Source organism: Botrytis sinoallii (genome assembly GCF_014898435.1).
Source record: "Botrytis sinoallii strain Bc 23 chromosome Unknown BSIN_007, whole genome shotgun sequence".
NCBI classification, from domain to species: domain Eukaryota; kingdom Fungi; phylum Ascomycota; class Leotiomycetes; order Helotiales; family Sclerotiniaceae; genus Botrytis; species Botrytis sinoallii.
Genome location: NW_024066034.1, coordinates 161,873 through 168,331, shown reverse-complemented (window position 1 = coordinate 168,331; position 6,459 = coordinate 161,873).

The window sequence follows — 6,459 nt, the reverse complement described above, 5'->3', positions numbered from 1 at the left end:
GAAAGAAGCCAGTCAAATATGATACAAAATAGGAATAAATTATTTGGAGTATCTTTCAATCATTTTGTACAGTTTTTGATTCGAGCGATTGTCATATAAAATCGAAAGATCATTTTGAAAAGAAAATGTCTTTTGAAGGTGCGGTTTCCCCGTCCAGCTAGAGCTTCATTGATGATCGAGCGCTGACCTCGCAGCTTGGAACAGGGCGATTTCGTCACGCAAGTGCAATCTTGACATTAAATTAGATTTTGAGTGCCGCGAGAGTCGGGAACAATGACAAGTAATGGGTATTAGGTATCACGCTTCTATCGTGAGTGTCGCATTTGGGAAGGATTGAAGGAGTGCCATGCCATGTATGTCTCCTCGATTTAGCCGACATCCCGCTTCCGCGCACGGTCCCCTACTGCCCCTTTATGAATGTGTGTATTGTTGATCTTTCTTTTGGAAATTCCAGTTCTCTTAAAATTGATTAGTATCGTTCTCTGATTTACTATCTTTCTTCTATTTTTTGAGTCTGTCAACTTTCTTTATCTGTTGGAGAATTCTAGTCTGTCAAATCATTGAATTTTGAGCATCTTTTTGTACAGTCTCTTCCGTTTCGCTGGATTGCTATGCTATCCAATGCTGTCTTTATATTTCCTACATTTTCACTGCTCGTCATTGTTTTGTCTGAATCAAGTCTTCATCGACATGTTCTTCCTTATGGCCCTATATTATCTTGCAAGGTATCTTAGTAGTGTTTAAATTGTTACCATCTTCTAATCTAGACAAATCCAAGAGTCTACCGCTCAAAGGTAAAGGCCAATCATAGCTATCTCTTTTGATGTTTTTCGAGGCGGAGGATCAGCCAGGGCGCAGGAATTCCTAGTAATATTAGAGAAGATTCATTTCGACTCACTCGCGAGATAGAGCTCACCTTTATCAATTCGTATATCTCGAAGAAGAAGAGGCATTGCAAGATTTTCAAGAAGCGCCGGTCGATCAAACAAGACATCTGGAACGACAGGTGGATTAGATTTGGCTTCGGTGCCATAGAAACATGGATAATTCCTTGGGCATAAATTGAGAAGGAGGCATAAACTCGGACTTGGAAGAAAGAATTTCATGTGCTCGTTGAGACCTTCACTCCCAACCCGCAGCCGCGATCGAGGACGACCAAAAAACGAAGACGAAGATCCACGGGGGTGCAGAATGGAAAGTCATACAAGCGCATGAACTTGAATTCTTCACACCCTTACCATCATTTGATCAAGCATATAATAATATCAAGAACACCTGAAGCAAGCGTGGAATCTCAAACAAAAATGTAGTGTACATGCAGTATACTATATTCTGAGAGTTGCTTGTCTGTTTGTACATTCGAATTGCAAGCTTCTACTCTATGACTATCCATGCATACGGTGGTCAAGAGTAAACCTACTTTGCACTCATTTTGGGGGAATGATAGATACTTCGCTCTAGAATAGTAGAGATTTAAATCAACTCTGCAGTTGAAGAATAACTTACTAGGAGGTCTTCGGGTCTCAAGTATCAAGCTTTGCGACTATAGAGTTCCATATCCATATCCCCTTTCACTGTCTGATGCACCGTAAACATCTCCACAGTAGTTTGCTATAACTCGCGAGCGCTGTTCTACTCTATCGAGACTCGAAAAATCGACGATGAGATCAAGGATGAGGGCACGACTTAATATGTCTTTGAAGTATAAACAGCTAGCCATCTGAGGAGATAATTCGCAGGAGATGATGAGCTCATTCCAGCGGATTCCCCCTCCCACCACTTGTGAACTCTAGCTATAATGCATGTATATATCTACCATGTCACTTTTTATATGTTTATTTTTTATAGGTTTGCTTCTCCCACCCCCTCAAATAAGCACAACACACGTACCTAACATCTTAATTCCATCTCTCCCAGGCCCTCCGCAGGTATTATACATACATCACGCTCTACTTCAAGCGAACCAGAGAATCACAGCTTCAAAGTTCAATAACCTCTATCGATATCGAACTCCGCTTCCCTTCCTTTCCATGGCTTTTCCAAATCCAGTTAAACAGGTTTTTGTAAAGACAATCCCAACCCCATCAATACCATAGGAATTGAAGATTTCCGTACGTACATCTCACGCTGGGCACCTCTTACCATTAACATACCATTCTTATTTATGATTTCATTCACATACCCTAGAATTACAAATCCTGCCATACCAAAGCCATTCGTTTCACCCCCTCCTGCGTTCATACCATCAATATTCTCACACCCTACCCTACGTTCATAATGTATCGACATTCTGCTCCGAGTTATAAAGCAAATCTTACTTAATACATGGTGAAAGAAAGCTAAAGAGTCGAAGCTTCCTGTGATGAAACGAGAATCTTGAAGCGAGAAGAGAAAGACAGGCATGGTGTGGTATATGTTATTCACTCAGTATTCAACAGTTCGGACTGAAGTTTACAAATCAAAACCTCAGAACATACAATTACTGCTTAGTATTGAAAGTGTTTCAGATGTGAGATATTTTGAATGATTCGGTTAATTAGAACAACGAATTTTTAGAATCGACAATGAATTCTCCAAGATCACAAAATTAGAACCTGAGATGGACTACAGGCCGGAATATTGGAACACTGCGTTCATCATATTTAATTCGTCTATATATTGTTTGGATCCTGTATAAGGTGTTTGAATCTGAACGATTATTCTTATGTTGTTATAGAGAATCAGATGCGATTAATATGATATGTAGTAGGCACAGGCATAGGCATGGTGATTATCGTAAGACGAGCCGTGTTGTGTATCATATATGAAGTCTTAAATTTAGCTAACAACTGTAACCACCAATTATGATTACAATACCTCTCCTCCGTCTCTCTCATACACCCAACGGGATCATCGAAAGAAAGCGAAACGTGAAAGTTCCCGAGGTATGTTTCAAATATATCATCCATTCAACTTGTGTCGTGCTGTACTCTACGCAAATCTACCTAACTCTAGATAAACATCAATCAAATACTGTTTCAAACAGCAAGCCATGTCAGCTCTCAGCTCCTAGCTCATCTTATCCTATAATATAACAGCAGATGAAATATCACGTGTCTTCCCGTCTTTTCGTGTCACCATTCATCATGTGTACTCGATATATGTATGCACTTGCATTCCATCTCACAAAGCACACTCATTTTGTATTCCCTTGGCTGATCTCACTTTAATCCCTCGCCACCCTCCCCAATGCATGTGATGAGTCTTCGCCTCCCCAACTCAATTTCACGATCCCCCATAACCCGCCTCTATAATCCGCATGAACACGCAAGTAAGATCCATAGACTGTGGGGGTTACAATAGGAACTTGGGGGTTGTATCTTATACATGTATTCAGACTATGTACTCTATCCCGTCCTGACCGCTAGATCGATGAAACATAATTTGAGGATGGGGAAACGAAAAAAAGCCATAAGCTTATGATATAGAGCGGGTATGACGCGTGAAGTAAATAAAGTAGGTAAGTAGTGCGTAATAAGTGACAGACTCGAGAAGCTAAGAATATCCGGGGCAGTACAAAGACGAGTAACCTACCATACAGTCATCCATCTACCTGACTCTGACTCTAACTTCTAGGTCCAGTATCCAGTTACAGAACGAAGAATCACCAGTTGAAGATCGCAAGTGACTCAATCAACCATCACCGTCATATCATGACTTAAACTGCAAAATCATGTATCAGTCATATGTCATGTCATTTCTTCTCCTACTCTAAACCCACTCACCACTCAACACAATAACACAACACACTCCCGAGACTTCGATCACAAATATCCAAGAATCGAGGATTCCGAGAACTTTCCGGCTCCAGATCACACTAGTTAATCTTTTCAACGCCAAAAAGAGAACAAAAAAGTAGATATCCACTAGCAGTTGTTAGGTTCTTAAAGCCTAGCCGTCCTAAATAGTCTTGGACTGAGAAAAGGACGTTAATTAAATCAATCAATCAATCAATCAGAGAACAAAAAACGATAAAATAAATAAACGGAGTCAGTCACCTGTACCCGCGACGACGTGGCGCAGTTTATCCATCCATCTTATCCACGTCTTTATCCACGTCCTTTATCCATAGGGCTTTACTTGCTTGCTTGGTTACTTGCAGATACCGGTATTCACCTATCCTAACCCACTCCGCCCCATCCAACATCCAACCGGCGAATCCGAAGATTCCGATCATCAGTCAATCTTGTGGATGAACAAAAGATTTTGACACCGTACAGTACCCATCATATTATCTGTGACCTGTCGGACTGACTTCGCAAATCCACTTACATAATTTTGAGTAGGGCGATTCGTTCGATACGCATATGAAAGTCGATCTTTCATATCATTTAACTGGAATGTAAATTTTCTTACATTCTGCATTCTACCTGTTTCCAATTCCTGGGTTCCAGCCAGTAGATAGACGTCAGATTCCAATAGTGATGAGAAAAACTTATCCATTCGCTTGACGAGTCGCCTGTCAATAGGCTACCTCCCTCGCTCCCTAGTACATACCTACATATACACATAGTCTAGAAGACCATAGTGAAAGACACACATACACACATGCATACCCAAATCCACCTTTTGTATATCAAAGTGGAGAGGATAACCTACCTACCTACCTACATACATATCGATAGTGTCTACCGGCGAAGACGGGATACATATGTGTAAGTAAAATTCTGTATGTCTGCAGTCATGAATTAGTAGACTATGCATTCCAGACGAGTCGATGTCCTTGAGATTAGGTTGACAACTTGATATGAGTGGATGGATGGCTTTGATTTCCGTATCTACAGCGCGATCGAGTAGTTTGAGGTTACCAATAACGTGGAACGTGATGAGTGAGCGTGGAGCTAGTAACAGATACTTCTGAAATCTCGATTCTCTTCCTACTTAGTGTCTACAATAGGTAGGACTACTCTGACGATTTCAATCATTTGAGACTTCACACGGAGAAGAGTTGAGGGATGCGATATTCGGTTATTAAAAGAGACATCTATGTATACTATTATGATTACGATAGATCTACCATATACCATACAATTTCGTTGATTACCTAGCATTTGATCCAGAGTGCGGATGATAATAATATCATATCCAATCAAACATCTACCACAAATCCCATAATCTTCTTCGTACTCATCCATGGAACATACATCGAATTCTTGCCACTCCGATATACCTACCTAGGCAAGTAAGTATCATGCCCCTCATTTCACCCATCCACAACTTCTCACCCTCTCTCCGTTCCCGATGTACAGAGCACGATGTACGATACATTACAATGTCCACCCAGGCTGCGCAAATCATAGGATCATAGAACCATAGATCATCATAGAAACGGCACAGGCACACGAAGGGTAGAGGGGATCCATTATTAGGCTTCAATTTTTTTCTTCCTTTCGGGGTTTTCAATAGTTACCCCGCCAATGCATATACCTACATATTTTGGCGTGAGCGTGGGGGATTGGCAGAGGAGAACATGGATCGGATAGGATAGGATGGAATGGGATGTGATGGGATAGGAGGGGTAAAGAAGTGTATTTCCAACTTTATGATGATGATTTTTGAAAAAATCTTATTTTTGATTTGATAGAAACAAATGGGATTCTTTCCCGTCGTCGAGTAGAGGGGAAAGATTCTTTGAGATTCTATCGGTAATCATAAATCCTATCCCGTTATACATCATTAGGCGATGGAGAAGATGGACGATCCAGAGACCCTTTGTTCGCTGTACTCTGTAGATCCAATCCCAAAGTATCAGGATTCAGAAATCAGGGTTTCCGCTCAGCGAGCTTGCCATGAAAAAATTAATCTTCCTAATTTCGATTTCTAAAAAAAAGTAGTATCTAGACTCCTCTGTCGCTCGTCACTCTCGAATCTCCCATCGAGTGAGAAAGAACTTTTCCAGACTACTGACCTACTCCGTATATCATACATGCGTGGTTTCGAGCGAATCGAAACTTCAGAAGCCTCACATTGGATGCTTGGGGCTAGGCTGTGCGGAAGCTAGAGAAAGGCTAAGCGTGGATGATCTTTTGTTCACGAGGAGTCTGGAAACTCTCTCTCGTTGTTTTCGGATTGGGGCTTGGGGCTTTGCTGCGAGGGTGAGGATCTTGGATTTTGGGTTTGGGGAGTTTGGATGGTTATTTTTGATTGGATTGGATTGGATTGGGTTGGGTTCTTGGGAGAGATTAAAATATCGGATAGACGGATGAAAAAGAAGGGAATATATTGTACATACAAATATACATACATACATCATAAAAGAACCATCGGAAGAATATGAACAGAATGCAGAATAGAAGGAAGAATGGAAGCTTTTTGTTTTCCTCGGGTATCTGAGGAATCAATGATACAATACTACATGAGAAATTTTCCGATATACATCCGATCGAAAAATGATATCTATTCGGATATCAATAGCATCCA